The sequence below is a fragment of the Leptinotarsa decemlineata genome, unplaced genomic scaffold, assembly GCF_025532065.1.
Source record: "Leptinotarsa decemlineata unplaced genomic scaffold, Ldec_3_MD MMD2_tig00000008_RagTag_RagTag, whole genome shotgun sequence".
Lineage (NCBI taxonomy): Eukaryota > Metazoa > Arthropoda > Insecta > Coleoptera > Chrysomelidae > Leptinotarsa > Leptinotarsa decemlineata.
Genome location: NW_027412537.1, coordinates 12,735,419 through 12,760,902, shown reverse-complemented (window position 1 = coordinate 12,760,902; position 25,484 = coordinate 12,735,419). Strand labels below are relative to the sequence as shown.

At 37.8% G+C, this 25,484-nt stretch overlaps 1 protein-coding gene across 1 annotated transcript in view; it reads right to left on the bottom strand.

Moving 5' to 3' along the window:
* The window catches only part of LOC111514813 (E3 ubiquitin-protein ligase mind bomb 1), a 456,223-nt gene that overhangs the window by 280,453 nt on the left and 150,286 nt on the right, over nt 1–25,484 (bottom strand). The gene's annotated exons all lie outside the window — the stretch shown is intronic.

The window sequence follows — 25,484 nt, the reverse complement described above, 5'->3', positions numbered from 1 at the left end:
ACGTATTACATGATACTTTTCGAAAATTCCTTTAAAAATTATGAAAATGGAAATTTCTCAAGTTTTCTATCCATGATGAATTTCATTTGTTCGAACTTCCATTGTCTGATATTACATAAAATGATTGGAAATCCCTGAAAGAATTAAAAAAAAGAATTAAAAATAAATAGCTGAAAATAACAATTATATCAAGCAAAAAAGTCTGAAATGAAATAATAGTGAAATAAAATACAAGTAAAAATAGAACAATTGAACAAAAAATAAAAGTAAAATATTAAGATATTCCGAACCAAGTTACTTCACGACGTTTCGATTGTTAGTATCCACAATAGTCTTCGGGTGATAACTGGACTTATTCCTCCGAGATCTGACCATTTATAGGTCATTCGAGAGCTTTCACCTATCTCATCTTTCCTCTTTCCGCTTCATTGATATTAGCGGGACTTGACCGTTTGGCGGGAGTTGGCCATTTCTCGCTCGATGATGGGTTTCCACGTGTTGCATATCTCTACGCTAGCTTGGGTGAATATGTTGCTGGACAACATGTATGTGACTTCTTCGAATTTTCTCCTAAACCAATGTTCCTCTCAGTGAATGATCTCATCTTGGGCAACTCGATGTTATTTTGATATGTCCAAACATGCTCGAACATGCTCGCTGTGTGTGTTCCTTGTGCCCGGCAATGCGAACATTCAATGGCCTCTTAGTTTCACCGATATAAGATTTTCCGCATTTAAATGGTAAGTGCAATTCTTGGAATCGCAGTCCGCGTTTGGTGGTTTGTTTTTAGTGTGTCTTCTATGGAAAGTATTTCCGGATCTGAAGCAGGTTCTGATGTTGTACTTGGAACCAATTCTTCTTATCCTTTCCGATAGTCCTCTGATGTAGTGAAGTGCAAGCACTGGTTGTGACGGCTTCACTTGCTTGCGAGTCTCCTGCTGTCTTTTAGCCAAAATCTGTTCTACCATCGCTTTGGAGTAGCCATTCCGTGGAAGATCATTTTTGATGATGTCTAGTTCCTTCTCGAGACCTTCCTTCGTATTACAGAGCCCGAAAGCAAGGTCTAATAGACTCTTGATACTTCATCTTTTAGTCGATTGATGGTGATTGGATTCGTGGTTCAGATACCGTCCCGAATGAGTGGGTTTTCGATATACAGATGTTTCCCACTTAGTATCGGTCCTCTTCACTAATACGTCTAAGAATAGCAATTCGTTTTGGACTTCCTTCTCCATTGTGAAAGTGATGAAAAGTCTTACGCTGTTGATGTGTTTCAGGAAGGCGTCTAGTTCAGTATTCCCATGGTTCCATATAATGGAGGTGTCGTAAACGTATCTCAACCAAACACGAGGTTTCTTGTGGGCTTCTTCAACAGCCAGAGTTTCAAACCAATCCATATATATATATATGTTGGCCACTTTCACCAGTCATTGTACAACAAATATTAGTTACAGCTTGGCAAATCTAATGCGCAGTAGATCAGTCGGCGGAGTGGGGCGAGAGCTCATTAAAACATAGAGGAACTAGTGTAGTATATATCGGTGGACAGAGCAGAGAAAATGTGAATATCGTATTGAGAGTTATGCAAGCGAAAGCAATAGCAGAGAGAATGAGAATTTCTCTTGCGAAGATAAAGAGTAATAGTTATAATAAATGATTTGTATTTTAACTTTGAAGATTCAAGAAAGAGTAGCTGAGGCCGCAGAGGTTTGCGTGCGATCTGTACGAAAAATCATATCAGAGATGAAAAAAAAATGGCGAGAAAAAAACATTCTCAACAACAGGTGAAAAGAGATATATCGAAAATTCCAAAATTGTGGTGAATGATGTACTGTTTGGAATCTTTGATGTAGTAATGAATATTACTGGAGTTTTTCCCAACACCAAACCGTTATTTTAACACCTCGACACGTGTTTCGATCACCAATGGATCATCTTCAAGAGGAGAAGTTTTCGATGGAGAAAGGTGAAAAATAATAGAAAAATACTGATAAAACACCAGTCTATTTGACTACTTGGGATAAAATTCTTGAAGAAAATGCGGATTTATAGAGACAAATGTGACATATGGATGAAACATACATTTAGGCTAAACACACACAGGCACCAAGAATGTTGGAGTGATCATACCATGGAAGATCTGAAAAAACCTGTTAGTAGTGTAAGGTCTGATCATAATACATGCGGATAGTGAAACTGGCTTTGAGTCTATATAATGCTTGCATTGAATGTAAATCAAATTGTGATACAGGTGATCATCACAAAGAGATAATTTTTAATAATTGTAAGAAATAGGTGTTGGAACTATTGTTTTCGAATTTGTCATTGAGAAACGTTGTGGCGATTGATAATGCACCATATCGTAAGCCAAAATTCCAGCGGTATGAAATAGATCAGCTCTTTCTAGTACAAAATCACAACGTTGTAAAATCCAGTCCAACCGAATTAGAATCCAGTTGGACTGGACTGAAAGATTACGCTGTTCAGCGGTATTTTTTATTTGACCTTGTATTATAGATTCGATTTTGTGATTTGTTTCTGAAAATCTTGAATTTTTTGTAAGTAATAATATAATAGGCCTAGGTGTAACCCATTCATTCAATGAAATATCCCATAATAACAACTATAAAGTCTTTATTTGTACTCATTACGTAAAATATACTAATGAATAGCGACTCCATAAATCTAATTTGAAGTTGGCCCACCAACGTCCAAAGTCGTAAAGTTCCTTGAGAAGTAACCGATGATTAATGGTATTAAAAGTCGTAAAATGTCAGAAAGATACTAATTAGTTTCACTTTCAAAATTGAATGAAATGTGATTAATTAATTGAAGCATGAGTTAATGGACCAACTTGAAAGTCTTACTGACTATTACCCTTTTGTTCATCCATGTATAAAGAAAATAATCAAAAAAATTGGCAAAAATCAAAACTAGTCTGAAGACTAACTTCTCAAAAATTATACATACGCACTAAGAAAATGAATATTTGGAATTGAAAATGCGAAAAATTCACCTACCACGTCGCTACACAATAGAATGTGGTAAGTGCCAGCCAGAAAACAGCTAGATCCTTGGTTAATGCCACGACGGTTATTGAATTATATTCGACAGAAATTTATACCATTTGCATATGAAACGCGACATTTCATCTTCTGTGATATAAATTCGAAAAACTGGTTTTGCGTTATGCAGACAAATATGAAAAAGAAATACTGTCATTCTGCTTTGTGATACTGATAGCGTAGTTGGTGCATGCGTCTGTCTAGAAAACAAGAGAGCCCTGTTCCATTTATTCCTGCATATCGCAAATCCACTTTTCATGTTACAGACGATAAAATTTCTCTGTTGCATTTACGTTCGGTTTATTTCATGCAATGGGATATTTCTGCTCTCCGCATATCTAATCTTTTGAATTCATAATTATAACTATGTTATTAAATCTTGATGATGATCCTATATGTATTATATATGTATCCTGTATGTATAAATACATATATTATAATAATAATACTGATAATGATTTTATATTTATTTTTATATTTATTTATTTTATATTTATATTTATAATATACCACGGCTCTTTGTAAATCATTATGCATTCAGTATAACTTCCGCTCTCAGAACTTCTGTAATAGCGACATTTTTCAGTCGTGCACGTAAATGTATGGCAGTAGCGTACTAAATCGAATGAAAATGCAAAAACGAGTAAAGTTGCGCATCGAAACTAGCGCGACGTCATCTATTCGAGTCGCTACAACTTTTCGAACAAGTAAAAATGCCGAGTTACGACTGAAAAATTGGAGTTTTCCCTGCAGCCATGCCTTGTTCCTGCATAGAATGCACATATGTGAATTCTGTTAAACATTGACACATAAATTCCAATTTAAGTGTTGGCACAAAACTAGAGTAGGAATAACATAAAACGGCATAGAAAATAAAACGAGTTGCACTCCATTACTCGAACTGGATATTTCACTTTTGCATATGTAGCGGTTTCGAAAAATGCTGCAAGAAAATTAAGACATTAAGAGAAGTACCAACAAGTACCGAACATTACTTGCTAGCACTCATCAACTGTCAACATTATTTTTCGTAAAAAAAAAGTAATGCAATTTCATGATGCTATATTCATTCAAGCTGGGATGAAATTGAATTTTTTTCAACAAATGTTGACTCAATCCTAGTTCTGTTTGGAACGTGATGTGAAACCACGTCTAAAAACTTGATAAATACAACAAAAAACTAAAACAGTTGAGATAGATTTTTTGACAATTCAATAAAATTTTGCCCAGCAAACTGAGGAAACTCGCGTTCGAAAGTTTTCAGGTTATTGGAAAAAAATAATTATGCTGTATTTCCTTTCACTAGAAATGGTTTGAGGAACAAAAAATCATTGAACACTATTGTGATGACAGAATTTCGATCTAGTTTATGAATGAAATTGTAAAGGCAGGCTTCAAATTGTCAAATATGAAAAATAATCATGAAATAATTCAAATTCATTTAAGTAAATACATGAATTGAAAGATTTTCCAACCTCAACTTCAATCTTCTAAAAAAAAACTAATCAATACAGTTTATTGTATGATTTTCACTATAAAGGGTTTTTCAAAAACCGCGACAAGTTTATGCTTGAAGAAGCTATTGTATAGCGAAACACGTGTCGCGGTTTTTGTAAAACTCTTATAGTGAAAATCATACAATAAATTATATTGATTAGTTTTTTTTTAATATGTATTTTCATCAAGTATCGGCCAGTTCTATTCAATCAATCTTCTAAAACAAAAACACTCAGTATTCAGAATTCCATCTTTTAATATTTCAAGTTTATAGACATCGAAATTGATACGATCACAGGATATAGAAATATAAAACAATCTCCAAATACGCAAATTTTGCACAGATTGCATACTGAGCATATTACAGTATAGTGACCAGATCAAAGTTGCAATGTCAGCATATAAATATTGAAGGAGGTAAAGATTAAAAAGAGACAGTATTGAGAAATTCATTCAGTATCTATTGATCTTCAGAAAAGGTTCCAGCAATGCAGCACATTTTCTTCGATCCTGCTGGGTGGCAGTATAGTGTGAGTTTATTCCTGAAGTATTTTCCCCGTTTCGTCACAATAAATATTTAATTAAGTTTTTAAATGAGTTCTTTCATTATTTTGATGATGAATGGGTGAAACAGCGAATAAAATCCTCTCCTCAATAAGCCAAGCGAGTACTGAGTTGCGACAAAATGAACTTGAAGCTGTCAACCTGGTGAAATATCACCAGGGCCTTAAGCAACGAGGAATTCCATTCTGATTTGTTGAGAATGTTGAGGAAGACCCTTGAGAGCTCAAAACTTCTTGGTGTCGTTATGACGTTATACTTCTCTAGTTAGAGCTACCCCAAGCCACCAACAAACAAGACATGGTCTGAATAATTCGACTGACACAGTGATGAATTAGAGAAAATTGGTACATGTAAGCAAATACCCATGCACTATACTCTGCAAATTCAATAACAAATATTTGTTGCCTAGGAGCGTGAATTATTGCTATAAGATCATAAAGAAATGATATTCAAATCACATTCTCAAATTCAATGGAAATGTATCTATGACAAATGTATGATGACAATCATGTTTGGCATATCAAACACTTTTGTGCACTTCGTAGATAATTTTGGAAGTAGGCTGCTATAAAGCCGATAAAACAAGTCCCAGCAAATTCGAACAAAATATCTCATTCCGTGAAGCCGTAGTGATAATATTTCTTCTCTTTGCCATTTCCAAAGTATTTTTCCAACCCCATAGATGAGCTTGTCAATTGGCTGCTGTTAGACCGTTGATATAACGTTGTGTGCACAAATACACAACGGTTTGTCCAATCGCATACCAACTGATCCAATGAGAAACTGGAGAAGCTATATCATAGTGAACACGTGAACTGTCAAATGTCAAGTGTTGGTACTTCCAGATTGTGGAGTCATCATGGATGTTCTGCTCACGAGCAAATTTGAATTGGAAGTAAAAGAGATTCTGCATTACTTTCCACAGACTTGCATCCGATATAGATGATGATTTGGGATCTTTGACAAAAAGAAATCCAAGATAGAGGACGTTCAACAACAGATCCCCGATTATTGAGTTTGAATATGAAACTGAACTCAAGGAGAACTTACCATTTCTAAATGTTTTCGTGATTATAAATACCAAGGTCTGGAATATTGATGCCAGTACTATTAGATATATTCCTGATAGCTCACATCATTGTCCACCAGACCACACGGCAAACTGAACGTTCTTACTCAGAGGCTTGTTACATTTCCCTTGACTAAAGACAGATACAAGATGTAATCCACTGATGAAGACTAAAACCAGTCATGTCCATAGAGTAAAATGATACTCATCAAAAATGGACAACGATCAACGTCCAAAAATTTTTAATATTTTGGAGTGCATCGGTTCCCTGACAATTACATTAAAATGGTCTACCACCAATGTTTCTGCATCGCTTATGATCGCTTTTTCTGGAATATAACAGTATCAAATACTATTTTACCTTTATGGCTTCGTAATGGTCTACAAAAAAAAAACTTGGAAATATAGCAGGAATATCGACATAAATGTGTGAGCAAACTGGAATATCATATTCAATTATAGGATGAAACTGAATCGAATGGAAAAGTACATAGCATAAAATTCTCATTTCTCATACATCGGATATAAACTGGGAACGGTAAATCATGGAATTGAATTTAACATTGGAATGGAATTGGAATATGATAATGCTCATTTTCAGTTGTACGATATCAGGGAGCTTATATCTGATGATATCCCTTGAAAGAATAAAACTTGATTAGAATCAAATATATCTACATGATAGTATGAACGTCAACACTGTAGCTATTGCCTAGATGTCGTGTAACTACGCCAGATGAATACTAATTTAACAAATCCTTCGATTAACCAAACTGTCTCATAACACTGAAGACATCAGAACTTACTTCGAAATTTTGGTGGACCACATCAGTGAGATTAGGAGGGACATTTGGATTGGTATCCACCGCTAGATCCAAATATTTATTTTACCATGCACTTTTGAGCGTGTAAAACCTGTCCTTACATTTTAATGATATACTGAGGGCCGTGTTTTGTTTGATTTGTTCGTACAAATCAAATCACAATTTCTTCCCTGAAGTTGGTACATTGCCAACTTCGCATAATTGAGGAGTTATTTGTAGACACTGGATTGTAAATCACAAGTTTCAATAATGACTCAATATTGGAATATTGGTTTGACCCCTCTGGACCTGTACGTTAAGGAGGTTGCGTTAATGGCCTTGTTACGATTTTGCACGACTGGTGTGAACGTCGAAGTAGGAATGGGACATGTGAGGCTGAGCCTATAGCGAGAATCGCTTAGTGCGCAACTTCTGCTGCAGGCAGCCAGTGATGCAATTGAACCCAGGTTTTGTATTTAATAAACCCTACAAAATACAAATAAAACAGAACACAGAGTCAGATGCTACAAATGCAATACGCATATATACGGACGACTCAAAAAACAAAGAAGGCTCAGGATATGTAGTGTACTCCAGATCACTAAGCCTAAGGATTATATGGGGAATGGGAAAAATACCAGCATGGTTTCTGGAAAAAACACAACAATCTGCACTGATAGTAGACAAGCCCTATCATCGTTGAACAGACAACGTCTTACTTCAGGGCTAGTACTATATTGCCACTAAGATTTAGCCAAAGCCTTGGTAGATGATAACATTATCCTGAGGTGGGTAAAAGGGCACGACAGGAGTAAAGGTAATCTCATTGCCAACTATTTAGCCAAGGAAGCGGCTGGACTAAGAATTTTAGGACCCAGTGACACCTACGGCCTGATGACTTCGACAATTGCGGAACTAGCCAAATGTCACACCCATGCTCAATTTCTAAAAAGATGGCAATGGAATCAAAGGATGCAATCTTACAAGGATCACCCTGGGCGACCCTGGGAAGCTGGCGCCGAAAAAATATCCGGCGATGACTAGGAAAAATCTACGCTTAACAGTAGGATTTCTGACTGACTGAGAAAAAACCTCTTAAATATGGGGCTAATGGGCACACCTCTATACAGGATGTGTGAACAGAAAGATGAAACTGTCAGGCATGTTCTATGCAAGTGTCCGGAGTTATTGTGTGTTCGGCGAGTCTTGACCTACACCTGATAAAGGAGATGTCTCCTAGTGACCTGTCCACCTTCCTGGAAAGGACAGGATGGACGATTACCTAGGAGGACAACTCTTCGAGAGGATGCACAATGGGTCACATGTGGCCTAAGTCCTGTCGGCCTACTCACCCTCCCTACTCTACAGATACAGGTAAAGAGTGACTCAGTATTCACTGAACAATTATTATTTCACCTCCTATCTATACCTGATACGAATTGACATAGCTTTGTGTAACTTTGAAGTGGGGTGGGAAAAATAAGTTCGTACACCAAGCAGAATAATTCGGGTTAAAAAGGTTTTATTCCCAGTTGATCGGTTGTATGACAACTAAGTTTCTAGAAAATAAAATCATGAATATAAATAATATGCCTAAAGTTTAGCTCGATATATTACATACCTAGACCAGGCAGAAAAGTTCAAATTAATTCCCTTTCCAAATACCGCTAAGGTTCCAGAAAAACTTATTTGCAGTTCCAATACATGAAATCAACTAGAACGAGTCCACTTGCAGATGGATCCAACGTTCCTAAACTTTTTACCACAATACTTTTTCAAATAAAGAAATGTGTAAGAAAAACGAGTTCTAATTATACCGAGAAAGTTACTGACAGCGCCATCTCCGCGCGAATAGGCCAAGCCAAACTATGTTGATAATTCTGTCAATACAGATCCCTAATCCCTAGCATTTACACCGGAATGAAATGAAAAATAGGTTAACGTCGATAACGAAAAGATGTAAACAAACATGATACAGCGAGTATAAATGACAAACGAGGACAAACTAAAAACGAAAACATATTACATTATGAAATCACGAGCGATAGGGAAGTTACGCTACAACTTAGCACCTAATTCAACTGAGTTATTTTAACCCTTTCCAGCTTTTTTTTTACGCCACTAATCATCATTCACTACACCGAAACAAAAAAACAGCCAGAAAAGAAGCAATTGGTTGAATTCCTCTTTTAATTCATTGTTGAATATAGAAATCTTAACTTCAACTGAACCGTAAAAGTATGTTGGATGAATTTTCCATCTGTGAACTTTGAAACTGATTTTTTCGTTTGGACAGCACACACACTCTATAACAAGAAGTTTGCCATCCTTGGTATGTGTTGGGAAAGCCACGATTAAATTATATTTTTATATTTGAGCTACTTTGTAAAAAGGTGAAGCCTCACGTTGGGCGCCACCATGGACTCGAATACTTCAGGTACCATTTCCCAATTTGTTAATCACGCACAAACAACGAAGATTTCGCATTCAAAACCAAATAAAAGCTACCTCTATTCACGCGATACGTGCAAATTCCTTCATTATAATAGAGTCGAAATTTCCTCTCGACCAAACATATCAACCGATACTCGTGAAACCAAAGGGCCGAATCCAGCTCGGAAACGGGACTGCACGTAACCGAATATCTCATCATAATACGTGTCATATATCATGGATGTTATCGCGGCACTGTCCCAACATTTCGTAATTTCCATGGGAAATTGTGCCCCGTCTCCAACCACATACCTAGTCGCATATCACGAGAATTCGTAAACGTCACAATTCACGTGTAACTGCTACTTTGCACGGAATTCATGAGGCAATTTGCGACGACTACGTCGTTACTGTTATGTTTTTGTTCAAAAGTCCCTCGGGAGCATAGTCAACGATGAATTGAATAGCGACGTTAATATAAGAGAGCATTTTTGTATTCTTTGGTCTATCGATTTCCACATGAAAAGACGTGGAGCTTCCATTTCCTAGCTTTCGTGTTTGTCAAGATGTATGGATTTCCAAACATTTCAAATTACTCCAAAGCACTTCAGCAATCAACGTTGAATGCGAGACATTATCTTGAAACATGCCATAAGACTTCAAGATATAATCTTCATCCTCGCAGTCAACGCATATTCCACTGATGATGTATGCCGTGGTAGGAGACAAAACGTTTGATACCACAAGTTCCAATACGTAATCAATTTAATCGAAATAATAGCCATTTGAATCGGTGCACTGTTTCCAGCGTAACACAAGGCCATATTTCGTCAGCATAAACAGTACGTGCTCGTGTTTCGGTGAAGTCGACGAAGGCCGTTTTTGGCTAGTCCTGATTGGCGAAGGTTCTACAGGTGAGAAAGTTATCGAACTGCTTCAAAAGATGGTTGGTGAGAGGTCTGGAAAGTATGGTGGATCAAACCTCTTCTGTTGACCAGTGCCGGCTGCTGCTGCTACTGCTGTTGTCGCAATTTTAGATACATTTCTTCGATTTCCTAACAATAGGATTCCGATGTGGTGGTTTGAGACGGTTGCAGAAAGTGAATTACACCAGCCACCATACAGTAACCATGGTCTTTTTTGATGGATTTTCCGTTTCTGAGATACAGAAGAGGTTTCATATATTTTCATCAATTCTTGAAAAAAAATCAGAAAATTACCGAAAAAAATTCTTTTTTACTTTCCAATTTCTTTAAAAAACAGTAGGTTCGGAGATCAAGTGGAAAAACAAAGGCGTTGAAAATTCCAAGTGTATATCCCAATTCGATAGACAGTTATTCTTGAGAAGGGTTTTCAAGAGAGACAGGTAGACTCACAGACGGGACTTTAGAACAAAGGTAATGATTTTCTCCAAATCAACCGGGGGTCTACCTATATAAAAACGTCGGGATCCGTTGCGAAGCCCGCAGTATACCTTTTACTTCCAGATCATAGTGACTAACGCAGGTTTCCACCTTTCACATGGTCGTAGAGTCAATAAGGAGTATTATCTTGAAGTAATGCGCTTCAACCCATTCTTGTCATTGACAATCAAAACGAGAGTTGCTCCAAGAAGTTACGTCATTCCATTGTCTTCTCTCTCAACCCTCAGGGTATATTAAGGTCCTTTTGACAGTTTTCTTTGTCGAAGTCGTCGACGACAACACCCTTCTGGTCACTGACGATATCCTCTACAAAAACTAACAAGGATGCACAAGAACTTAAGTCATTCTCTTGTTCTCATTCAAGCCTTTTTGACAACTGTTCACGTACTTACGTCATCCTTACGCCTGAGAACTCAATGGACTTCAGAGAACTGGATGGACTGTATCCAGCTTAGCGTTGGTATAACTACTAAGGTACCCAAGAAAGGACGACGGTTTGTGATATACCAAAGAGTGTATATCAATCGAGGATTGAAAAAAAGGTTGGCACAAGTTTGTTTTATCTGAAGGGTACTACTTTAGAACGAAGCTGATCAATTTCTCCAAATCAACCGGGGGTCTACCTATATAAAAACGTCAGGATCCGTGGCGAAGCCCGCAGTATACCTTTTACTCTCGGATCATAGCGACTAACGCAGTTTTTCACCTTTTTATTAATCAAATTTCAGACTGGCATCAGACTGCCATAATATCATAATTATACTTTGTCACTAGTTCATCTCACAACTGAAAAAAACACATAAACGCGTAGAACCAACGAAAGTAAACCTGAGTATCATCCTTCATTCTGAACTTGAGCAATGTCAACATCCAAAATGTTTTCATTTCTCTCCGTATATCCCAGAAGATTACTAATTGTATTGCTTCAACAGATTACAGACATATCCCTTAGCCGGGTCAGAGATGTTACTGTTGATACATCCGTTGTTTGATGAGTCGGGAAGGCCAACTGGGTACCAATTAGCGAATGACGCAGTGGAAATGAGCTGGAAAATGGGGAAAACTCTAGAAACTTCTACGGAAATAAAAATACTGTAAGAGAAAAGTGAAAAGGTCCATGAACTTTTCTTAGAGGAACTGATTGAGTCTGATGTCCTAATGAAACGGTAGTTTCATCAAAGAATGCCTTTGTTTTTGTTTCAGGTTAGCAAAACTTGAATTATTCAAGTGCCGGGATGAAAATACAATCAGAAACGAATACAAAAACAGTTGTAATATCAATCGATGATAATGAAAAAATGGTGCTGCTGTTCTATTAGCTGAAAAATTTTGTTTGACTAATTATCTAGTAGAATAATATGATTCTTTATAATATTTTATGTTTCATTATGGTGCTGTAATGTTTGTTATTGTTTGTTTTGAAAGAACATGAAATGGCAGTCCTATATTTCTGTCTTGACAACCAACTTTTATTGCTCAACAATGAAGACATTTACAGAGCAATTTGTTTAAAGTCGGTACAATGGGTAATGAAAATGATAAAGGGAAATGAAAAATAAAAAATAAAAATGTAGATTTGAAAAAAATTGAATAATCACAATAAATTATTTGTTATATAAGTACTCAAGTTCTATGATATTTCGAGTAAAAATGCCACAATAGCATATTTCATTAAAACTTCAGCAAATGAAATTTATCGAACCTTCAAATAACAAATTGGTGTGAGCTCTGTTACCTAAGAGAGCCAATTTGGGCGTTCAAGGAGGTATCATAAATTACTATAACAAATCACTTGTATCATGATATAAGGATTATATTGGCTTCACAGAGGATTCAGTCGATATACTTCAGACTTATTTGAAAAATCGAATGCAGGCCCTTTTGATGAAAGAAAATTCCTCTAACTTTCTGCATACAAAGGGTGGAGTTCCACATGGCTCTATTTTGGAACTGTGCTATTCATCATCTATACACACGAGTTCCAAAATTGTATCAAGTTCAGTTGCCTTTACCAATACGCAGATGATATCCAGCTGAATTCAGATATCGAATATATCGCTATCGTATCTTCCAAATTATGTATCTCAATCAACTATCTCTCTATCCAAAAAACACGCAATCAATGCCACAACTGCTTGGGTATCCATATCAGAGTAAATAATCTTAGTCTGTCCAAAAACTCGAAAAATATTGATGTCATATTAGATTTTTCTCTGAATTTCAATAGCCACATCAGTATCATCATATGAGGTGCCTTCGCCAACTTGAAACTAGCTTATTCAAATAGAAAAATACTGGATAGAAAATTTGAAACCACGTTGTATGACTCTTTAGTCCTTTCCCACCTTAACTACGCCGACATAATATATAGTCCTGCAATTACTAGAAGAGACTGTAATCGATTACAGAGGTTCAAAACTCATGTGTGTGTTTGATTCAAGGTCAGAAAAGACATATCCGTGCCGCTGAGGAGATGGGTTGGCTCAATATTTAGGATAGACAAATTATTCATACCTGTTCTTTTTTCCATAAGATCATACAAACAAAGAAGCCACCCTATCTTTGTGATAAAAATAACCTTCCGGAATGACGTTCACCACCTGCCTACAACGCTTTCTCGTACAACATAACTGGGCTCTAAAACAAAATTTCAAATGATTTGAAAAATCTGTCCATTTCTTTCTTCAAATAAAAATTATATCCGGTGAGTTATCACTGTGAATTTTGGTTAGATGTAATCCGTAATTTGTTGCTATACTGTGTCGAAACTTCAGGGAGTGTAGAAGTTGTCTTAAATGACATGAAACTTTGCTTGTTTGAAATTATATGGAAGAAGAATTCGTTCAGACCAATTCTCAAATTACCTACACTGTAGGTTAATGGACTAACACCTATAAGAAAACAACTACTCCCCTGGCTAATACCTTAAACATGGCCGTGATTTTGGACGTCCAAGACGTCCAAAAACTGCAACTACTGACGAAAACATCGCCGAAGTTCACCAAATGGTGCTAGGTGACCGCCGAATTGAAATGAGATAGATAGCACAGGTTATAGACATGTTTGTCGTCACTTCAACATTTAGGCATACCGCGGATTGGGTGCCGCGTTTGCTCACGTTAGACCAAAAACGTGTTCGAATGAACATTTTCAACGCTTTGTTGGCACAGCTTAGGCGCAATATATCCGAGTTATGGCGCCGATCGATTACTGTAGATGAGTCATTCTCAAAGTGGGCGATAACACCCCCTTGTGGGCGCTGAAGGCCTATAGGGGGGCAGTAAAGGGCACAGAGAAGATTGGGGGGCGTTGAAGCGGTTTAGGGGGGCGATGGCTTATTTGAAAATGTTTTTTTTTGCTTTTAACACAAACTTTATGGCTCCTTTACGCTCAACGCGCGTTTACTCGTGTATTGCCATCTAGATAACTAGACAGTAACTATTTCCTGTCCAATAGTTGTCAAACTGTACAATAGATGGCGGTAAGCTTCAATGCGAAGCGAGAAGTTTCTAGTCTCCATTCTCGAAAGTACTAGGCCCGCCCGCTGCCTCATATAATAGCGCGCGCGCCATCCAGCCATTATACCCTGAAGAGGCATAAGCCTACCCTGAAGAGGCATAGCAGGGCCCAACACAAACACATACACACACAAAATTGTAAAAACTGTAAATAACTTGTGATATACGATTTTCATTCATTCATCCAGCCATTAATGTCATTCCACGATAGTACGAAAACCAGTGGATTTATTTAGCGACTAGCTAGGTAAAGTGCTGTACATGTGGTGGTGAATACTGTGAGTGGTGTCGTTAGTAACTTTTTGGTACTCGATTCTTTACTTCGGCATTTTTGAAGACAACATTATGTCGGAAGCAAAAAAGAAGAAACGGCAGTATAGCGCGGAATATATAAAATATGGATTTATTGAAAATCCCACAAATCCATTTTCGCCAGTGTCCCTTCTTTGTCAAAAAAATTTTCGAATGAAGCGATGAAACCCTCAAGGCTACAAGATCATTTGACTAAAATGCATTACACTCAGCTCAGCCAAAACTTTTTTCAGCGGCTTGTAAGCAATATCTCCGTGCTAATTGCTCAAACAGGTAAACCTCACACTATTGGAGAGGATTTTATTTTACCGGCAATAAAAGAAGTAACAACTACTGTGCTCCATAAACCAGCGGCAGATATTATCCGAAAAATTCCTTTGAGCAATAGTTCCGTGCAAAGACGAATTGATGAGAAGGCTGAAAACATTGAAGAGTCATTGTGCAATTATCTGAAAACTTCTAAATTCCCAATTCAGTTAGGTGAGTCCGCTTCAACAACCAATGAAGCATTGTTGTTGTCATGCGTGAAGTTTTTTGAAAATGAGAAAATATATCAAGAACTACTATTTTCTAGAAATTTAGAGACGATACAAAAGAAGAAACCATATATAATACACTGGAAAATTTTTGTGATGAGAAAGAAATTCCACTGAAGAATATTATATCACCTGATACGGATGGCGCTCCGGCTATGACAGGGCGTCACAAAGGCTTCATAGCGTACTTAAAAAATCAAATTTCTGATGTGCTCGCTGTACATTGCGTCATTCATAGGCAACATTTGGTTGCGAAAAATTTGAATGAGCGCCTCTCTCAATCACTGCAATATATCATCAAAGCAGTCAATAAAATCCGAAACAGCTCTTTAAATGACAGATTATCTAATCAGCTTTGTGTTGCCAATGATGAAGATTTCAACAGATTGCCAGTTCATACAGAAGTGCGTTGGTTATCAAGAGGTAACTGTCTGACTCGATTTTACTGCGTACTTCACAAACCTGTATAAATTATTTAATGATGTCAATGGGTTGCAGATTACCGAACGCGGTGACTTACGGCCGGTTTTGAGTAAATTCGAGCCTGATATTAACAAGCCTGTTAAAAATCATCAAATTCATCCTTCACATTAGATTATTTGATTTGAAAGGGTTATATTTTCAGGAGTGATTAATTTTTGGGAAAGAAAGTTTTTGGCTTTCTACTACTCCATCTGATACAAAAAAAATGGATGATAGAATCTTCCAAAGAAAGGAAGGAAGTAATCAATTTGAGAATAAGTAACTCTATACATGGATGTGTAGATCATGCAAAGAAGTAACTTTCAGACACAAACTGAAAGAAAGTCCTCCTGAAACAGCTACTTTCATATAAACATTGAATTACACGAAAGAAAAAATTCTTTCGAAACAAATACTTCTATATGAACACTGAATTATACAGAAGATACTTTTCTCTATTCAGTTTGTATATCGAACATTCGTGGAGGAATAAGAATCAGATATCATTCACATGAGTTCTCAAATTGATTACTTCCTTCCTTTCTTTGGAAGATTCTCTCATCCATTTTTTTTGTATCAGATGGAGTAGTAGAAAGCCAAAAACTTTCTTTCGCAAAAATTAATCACTCCTAAAAATATAACCCTTTCAAATCAAATAAGATTCCTCATGGCTGGGATTGAATCAAATAGGTGAATGAATGTCATTACGATGTCATCGATGACATAAGCAGATCAAGCTTATTCCGTGACATTCAAAATCGTAATTCATGAATGAAGTGTGTGTATTTTCTATAATGTTATCCAATTTGGTACTGAAGAGCCTTAGGGCAAGTGTCTTAAGGCGAAACACGTGTATACCAGTTAGGGTGACAGTGTTCCATGTGAGTACAATTTATTACCATTCATTCAAAGTAGAACTCATGTGAATGATATCTGATTCTTATTCCTCCACGAATGTTCGATATACAAACTGAATAGAGAAAAGTATCTTCTGTATAATTCAGTGTTCATATAGAAGTATTTGTTTCGAAAGAATTTTTTCTTTCGTGTAATTCAATGTTTATATGAAAGTAGCTTTTTCAGGAGGACTTTCTTTCAGTTTGTGTCTGAAAGTTACTTCTTTGCATGATCTACACATCCATGTATAGAGTTACTTATTCTCAAATTGATTACTTCCTTCCTTTCTTTGGAAGATTCTCTCATCCATTTTTTTTGTATCAGATGGAGTAGTAGAAAGCCAAAAACTTTCTTTCCCAAACATTAGATTAGTTTCAATAACATGAATAAAAGTTTTCCTAATATTACAAAATGGTGTTTTACATTACCCTCATCAGAAAGTCTCATTTTCACATGACACACATAATTTAATTATAAAAATAATGACTGCGATTGTGATTCCTAAGATGTAGTAAAGTAAAAAAATTGGGGAGCGCTAGAAAATAATTAATTCTCGAACAGGGCGGTAGACAAAATAAGTTTGGGAACCTCTGCTGTAGATGAAACTTGAATACACCATTATACGCTCGAAACGAAAATACGGTTCAAAAAGTGCACTGCAAAAGGGGGAATCAGCTCCAAAAAAAGCAAAAACTGTTTTTTCGGCTGGGAAAGTGACGGCGACTGTTTTTTGGGATAGTCACAGAAATATTCAAATCGATTATCTTCAAAAAGAAAAAACCATCAAGCATCATTACTTGACAAGCTGAAAACAAAACTTGCGGGAAAATGGTCACATTTGCAGAAAAAAATCCTGTTTCACCAAGACAACGCACTGTCTCACACCTCGGCGGTTGCAATGGCGAAAATCCCGAATTACTGTTTAAACTGCTTGACCATCCACCTTACTCGCCAGATCTAGCCCCAAGCGATTTCATTTTGTTCTTTCATCTGAAAATTGCGCTCGGAGAACAGATACTTTCGTCAAATGAAAAGACAATCAGCTTCGTGAACAAATATTTTGCAGAGAAAAACGTAGTTTTTCTACTTGGGCGTGTTACATGGATCATTGCTGGGAGAAATGTGTAGAGTTGAACGGAGATTATAATGAAAATTTTTAAAAAAATCTGAGTAAATGTATCTTTGTTAGTTCGGAATCTTTTTAGGCCAACCAACCATCTACATTAGAAACTAATTTGCAGATAACATACTCTGAACTTTCAATGGCGGTTGTAGAACAATTAGTCTTGAAGTAACTCCAAAAAAACCGTCGTGTTCGCTGAATCCTCCCGAAACGTTTCAATCTACGAGCCAATCGACTCACGACCTCGGCAAAAACACACGTCTAGATGCAGCAAAAATTTCCACCGAGATCCGATTACCATAGCCGTCTAGAGGGAATTATAAAAACTCAAAGTGGACGCCGCGGCCATGCATCAGGCGGTCGTCGGTGCGTTGTAGTGCAACGTCGCGACGCGTCCTCCATTGCGACGATACGAAACGCAAACTGTGCATAACAACTACATTAAAAATTACGACGCTACCCGGTCATAAAACACAAGCATAAATCTGACGCTGAAGAACAACATATTTTCTTAGTAGCTCGTTACGTGAATGCAGGAGAATGGCTTCTGTCTCGAATTCGAGAAGAGAAAAGAACACACTAATTCGGTAAAAACACAACCTGACTGACAAACTCCTTTTTATTCGGGACTGAAAATGTTTAACAAGTTACCTCTTTGTCTTAGAGAGATTGGTGGAAACCGTGTTTTCAAAGGCAATTTGAAGGTGTTATCACTAGATCACAATTTGTATACCGTGCAAGAGTTTCTTAATGTGACTGTATGAATGTTTTGTTGTTTTCACATACCTGACTATTCCAATAGATGTATGGAAAATGAATGTTATTATTATTATTAACTCAAAAGCTAGTCCTTTCCACCTGAGCAATATCATTTTTCTCTTACTAAAATGAGAAAATAGCAAGAGAAATTATTATCGAATGGAAACCATTATTGACGAGAACTTTCCGAAAAGATATTTTTTAATGAATCTCATAATACTGATTTGTTTGTGATTCTGTAATTATATTCTGAAAAAACTAACTAATTAAAACTAGCAAAATCATCTAATAACTTCGGCGAGGCACTTGAAAAAACAATCTGAAAGCGATCCGACGCTCATGTATGTGGTGACGTGTGCCAGTGGCGTACGTCACAGCTAGGATGTGACACAATAAAACGAATCAACATTCTTACGTCATCCGCTCTAAAACCTCAAATTGTCCCAAGACTTCATTATCTGCCACTCACCAAACGTTGTCCATCCTGTCTAAATCTGACAAACCCCGACAATTCTCAACACGAAATCGCGTGTAATTAAGAAACCCTCAACGAAGTTTATTACCGGACTCCAAATGAATTGTTATTGTGTTATATAAATCCGACATAACATCTTTTATTGCCGTCATATCTCGGGTACACTCCCGGCTATCTGCAGCACATCCTTACAGAACATTCAGAGGGAGCCATTGCGAAATCAGAGGAGAGGCAATTAAAATGATAGCACCAGCCAGAAGCTCGGCGCTATATTTAATAAACGGTTTTTATTGCGCCTTCGAGTATTCCTTGTTGTTCTGATACCGTTTCTGAGAATGTTTCAGCGACGTTTGTGGTTTTCCAAAAAAAAAAATAGTACTTTTTTGTGTATAGTTGAATTTCAAGTATCATAATAATAATAATAATGAATGTATTCATCAGAAAAAATGTAAGAGAGAAAATAGAATAACTCAAACAAGCTCTGAACAAGCTGTAAAAATGATAGATAAACCTACAAACCTGAAGAAATCTAACCAATGATGAGGAAATTGCTGAATATTATTCATCACATTCGCAAGCATTGGAAGAAAGTTGGTCGAGTCGATCAGTCAGGAAGAAACCAAAACTGTAGAAAAAAAATTATCTAAGTCATTCTTTTCAGAAGACACCAATGAACACGAAATCAAAAAGATATAATTGGTAATCTGAATGAAGGTAAATCACCAGGTGTTGATAACATCAGGTCGGAAACACTGATTTCGTTAACTACCTATCTAAACGGCGAGTTGGCTGTCCTTCCTCATCTTTCACTGCCTGAACTACTGTGCATGCTGTTTTTGGCGAGTGCATTGACTTGGTATGTGGGGTTGAGCAAACCGGCCATCGGAGGCCGCTTCCGCGCAGCCCCGCTGGATACGGGAATCTCAGAATCAGTTGTGGTTCTGTTTTTCACTAACTGAAAGGCAACCCAACAATGGCCTAATCCCAAGATGAGTGTATCCGTGCCGAAAAGATGAATGACACTGAGCCTATCAGCTGCCTCTACGGAACCTTCGAGATACCGGGCGCCCTCTCGTCGTAGCATCGCCTTATCACGATAATGCGGAGCTCTGACGTGATTAACCTTCTTTCCCTAGCTACTCGAGGAACTTTAATGGACAGAGTAAACTCAAATATTCTTTCTGACGCTGAGTCTACAAAGGAGATGGATGTCGAGCTTCCGGCTCCAACTGACCTCCCTGTAAATTTAAATCAGGAGCGAGTCTACAGAGGAGATGAATGTCGACTCCAACTAGCCTCCCTGTAAATTTAGATCAGGAGCGAGAGCTTCTCATCCCTCCAACTCCTTTTGTGCCTGCCCCGCTCGGGACTGAATCAGGTTTTTAGAGTTCGGCAGAGCAGCTCTCTTACCATCTGACCTGAAAGACCATTCACCATACAAACTAATCGGCTTCGTTCAAAAGCTGGGTTTATTTGGTCGAGTGTGAATGAGTTTGAGCCACAATGAACCCTTGCGGGTTGCGGTGGAGGGTCGAATAAACCCACTTACTCTCGACGTAACCCAACCTAACATATCTAAACCAATTGCTCATATTATGAACAGAGCCAAGAATAAAAGTATTTTTCCAACAGCCTTCAAATCTTCAATTATCAAACAAATGTTTGAACCCGGGAATGAAAATGAGATAATTAACCTTCGTACTATGTCATTAACTAGTCATATAATACCTGTGCTGAAAAGTCCCGGTCCTAAGAAAGAAAACGCGTTTTTTTTAATCATCTTCATTTATCAACGTAATCTCCATTAAAAGCCACAAAATCATTCTAGCGCTATTCTATCATTTCTATCATTTTTTTGAGGTTTGCGAGCACCCAGTAGTCACTAGGAGCCAAATCTGACGAATACGGTGGATGTAGTAGCAATTCAAAGTTCAATTCATTTCAATTGACTTTTGCCAAGACATATTGGTGTACATTTCAACCACCAACAACCGTATCGAACCAGGAAGCGAAATTGTCTGTCCTGACGTTATTATATCCGGTTCGGAGACATTTATATTTTTAAAGAGAAAAACGATTCCTGGGTTTTCATGTAATTGAAAGTGAACCTGGTTTTTTCCAATAAGTCGTTGATATACAATAAAAAGAGGTTTGGAGACAATATGGATCCCTGGAGAATACCAGCGTGGATAGTAAAACTATTCTAGAGGCATCCATCGACAGCTACTTGCAGGACACGTTCTTTCAGGAAGCTGTAACCGTCAAGTCAGCAATTCACCTCTTTTCAAACTGATTTATTGTTTGGAATATTCTCTTGGCATAGATGGGATCTATTTCATCGTTTTGTCCCTCTACGAACGACAACCTTCAGAAGTCGAAGCTTATGCAAGCTATCCATTAACAATGTCCTCTCATCTTTCATTGTGCGATTCCTATTCTGATCTTTTCTATCCCATGAAAAATTTCGATTCAATATATTTTCATACTCGTAAGTTAAATTTCGAACGGAACACATGCCAAAATGGTATCTTCCGTATTCAACAGTTCGTCCAGAAAAGTACCACTTTCTCCACGCGTTAGGTGAATGAGTAATGACGCTTCGAAAATCTACCAGATCCATCTCAAGACTGAATACAGATTGAAAACCGTATCCAAAAAATAAACTACACTCGTGCAGGAAACTCTTTCCTCATCAAGTATCGCATGAAATCCCCAACAATGAATCCAAGACAAATGAAAATCTCCACGAACCCCGGAGGTTTGTACTTTTCTCTCGCTCCGGGCAAGTAGGTATCTTTTACTTTCCTAATGACTTATCCCTTTTGGCTCGTCGTTCCGAGAGGAAAAGTATCCAACATCCACTACATCGGAGTCGTTCGTTGGGCTGGCTCTGGCCTGTAAATTCATTCTTGGAAGTATTCCTTTCAGGGGCAACTTCGCCAAACTTCAGCCATTGAATTACTCCCAGCATGGAACGGGGAAACTTCTCTCAGATGACAATTACCAGGCGCGCCAGCAACGTCTTAACTTCGACCTCACGACGGTTATATCCGGAGATTAACAATAAAAAGTTTGATTCGCAGAGCCTTCGGCAGGTCTGTGTATGATCATCGAGATAAACGAATTAGTGCTTTCAACTCTAGTCGAAAAATGTGATGGTATAGGAACTTTTAATTTTGCGGGGGGTCTGACTCTTCTTATAGGCCGCTATGTCATTACCTTAAATAACTTAGTAGTTCGCACAAGTAAAGTTTTTCCGTATCTGAAAAATCTTTCTATATCATAGAAAGTTCACTAAAAGGTAAGTCTTCAGGACCTACTTGAATACCCAATGTATTTTTTTCGTTTTTTACTTAGATGGGAAGATAATTAAAAAGTTATATGCCCATATGATCTTTCACAAAAATAATTCGAAGAGTTTATAGCGCCGCGCCATTTGCTGAATCCTTCAGATAATATATACGATTTTTGTCAGCGGAATTTGCATCAATAGCCAAGGTATCATACTCTGGGTAAAGTGTAATATTTTCAATACTTGAATAAAGCGCTAGTTCATTAACAAACTATAAAGAGAGAGAAAACCGAGGACTAAGTCCTCAGACTATTTGTTTTTGTTACAGTTAGTTAAGAAAATCAAGTTTTCGCAAAAAATTGAAATTTCAAGAGGTTTTCGTTGAATTATTTTTCACTACTTTCAATGGTATATCGCTTGTATAGTGAATTCAAGGGTCTGACCCCTCTGGACCTGTACGTTAAGGAAGTTGTGTTAATGACCATATTACGATTGCGCACGGCTGGTGTAAACCTCGAAGTAGGAATAGGTCAATTGAGGCTGAGTCTATAGCAAGAAGCGCTTACTGCGCAACCTCTGCTGCAGGCAACCAGTGATGCAATTGAACCCAGGTTTGTGTTTAATAAACCCTACAAAATACAAGCAAGAAGCGCTTACTGCGCAACCTCTGCTGCAGGCAACCAGTGATGCAATTGAACCCAGGTTTGTGTTTAATAAACCCTACAAAATACAAATAAAACAGAACACAGAGTCAGATGCGACAAATGCAATACGCATATATACACACTGCTCAAAAAACAAAGAAGGTCCAGGATGTGAAGTGTACTCCAGATAACTGAGCCTAAGGATTAAGTGGGGAATGGGTAAAAATACCAACGTGGTTCAAACAGAACTGGCTGGTATCTCAATCGCCACAAAAGAAATAACCAGGAAAGGTTATGCACTGACAGCAGACAAACCCTACTAGCTTTGAACAGATAACGTGTTACCTCAGGGCTAGTACTGGAGTGCCACCAACATTCAGCCAAAGCCTCAGTAGATAATAACATTATCCTGAGGAGGGTTGAAAGGGCACGACAGGAGTAAAAGTAATCGTATTGCCGGCTTTTTAGCAAAGGAAGCGGCTGGACTAAGAATTTTAGGACCCAGTGGCACCTACGGCCTGGAGACTTCGACAATTGCGGAACTAGCCAAATGTTACATCCATGCTCAATCCCTAAAGAGAGGATGCAATCTGGACGACGGTGGGAAGCTGGCGCCGAAGAAATATCTGGCGATGACCAGGAAAAATCTACACTTAACAGTAGGATTTCTAACGTGCCACTGTCAACTTAGGAAACACCTCCATAATATGGGGCTACTGGACACACCTCCAAGCAGGATGTGTGAACAGGAAGATGAGGCTGTCAGACATGTCCTATGCAAGTGCCCGGAGTTATGTCCGGCGAGTATTGGCCTACATCTGCCGATATAAAAGAGGTGTATCCCTGAGACCTGTCTACCTTCCTGGAAAGGACAAGATGGACGATGATCTAGGAGGACAACTCCTCGGTAGGATGTACAATGGGTTACATGTGGCCTTAGTGATGTGGGCTTACACTTACCCTCCCTACTCTACAGATACAGAGATAGTGAATTCAATCGTAGTCGTTATTCGGTCGTCCAAAATCGTCATGTGACATATTGTGAGATATAGGCATCTCTGCACATCAGTTCCACTTCAATAGATTTTGCGTCAACACTTAGTTGTAAAAAATGTTTTCTCGTTGGACACCCCCTAATTTATCAATCGCTCAAAAAATGCTCGCGTCAAGTGGTGTTGAAGAAATGATTGAAAAGTTCGACCGTGGTGCTTCAAAAGACTTGTATAAAATCGTGACAGGTGACGAATCATAGATATTTATTTATTTATTTATTTCACCCTAACAGGCCTAACGACCTCATTACAAGGATGACTTATAAGAAATATACATGAATATACAGCACTTGAAACAACGAGCAGTACTTATTACAACTCACAACAAAAAACATAAAATAAAAAATGACAAAAAAACTAATTGCTAAACTGATAAATTCTCAACATGTCTACGGACTAAAGATCTAAATTTTGTGATAGACATATTCCAGTCAATATCTTGCAAGCAATTTATGTCGTTTGCGTATGAGCCGGAAACAAAACGACAATCGACCGTGTGGGTATTCCAAGACGAGCTAAATCCAACAAAATTTGTTCGTGAAAGAAGCACAGCGAAGCAAATGGTCGCCTGTTTCTTCGACCGAATGGGGCATGTGGCTACTGTTCCGCTGAGCAACGTAGAACGATCAATTCCGAGTGGTACAAGACCATTTGTTTGCCGGAAGCCTTCGGAGAAATTCGTAAAACTAACCGCCGAAGATGAATTTTCATCCATCATGACAATGCGAGCTCTCACACATCTCATCAAGCAGGTTAACTTTTGAGCAATCAGAACATCAAACTGATGACCCATCGTCCGTACAGTCCTGATTTGGCACCCAATGACTTCTTCTTATTCCCGACTATCAAAGGCAAACTGCGTTGTCAACGATTTACGAGCGCCGAAGAAGCAGTTGAAGCTTTTTAGAACCATGTTTTGGAGGTATCTCAAGAAGAATAGGAAAACTGCTTTGATAAGTGGTTTGAACGAATGCAAAAGTGTATCGATCATCAAGGGGAATATTTCGAAAAACAATAGAGTCATTTTCATTAAAAACTGGTATTCAGTGTTACAATCTTCATTCGGGTTTGAAGGCTGTCGTGGTTTGGAACTGTATCCTGGTTGTTTTTCCAACATGAAGCTGGAGCATCGATGCAAAGTGTTTTGACAAGTAACACGTATAGGCTAACCCGGTGCACTCACTATGGGTCTAAATGGAACTTCTTTTTTGTGTATCTTCGAAAAACCGTAGAGCCTTGGCGGGACGGCGTCTGTTCTTAAGATAGTCTTCTAAGTAGTTTCCGACAATGATGATGATTTTATGAGCCGCAACCTTGATTGTTGGGTCTCTATTTAGCTTGCGCTAGCTGGATGGGTCAAGAAGTTCTTCAACTTTTCCGATGTATTCTTCTGTTTTCAAGAGCACCGTGGCATTTCCCACGTCAGCTGGTAGAATGAGGATCTCCTCATCTGAGTTCAGGTTTTTCAAGGCCACAATTTCTCTTTTTGGTATATTGCATTTTGGTGTTCGGGTCTTGAATTGAATATTCGCTGTCTCAATCCGAATTTCTTCAGCTTC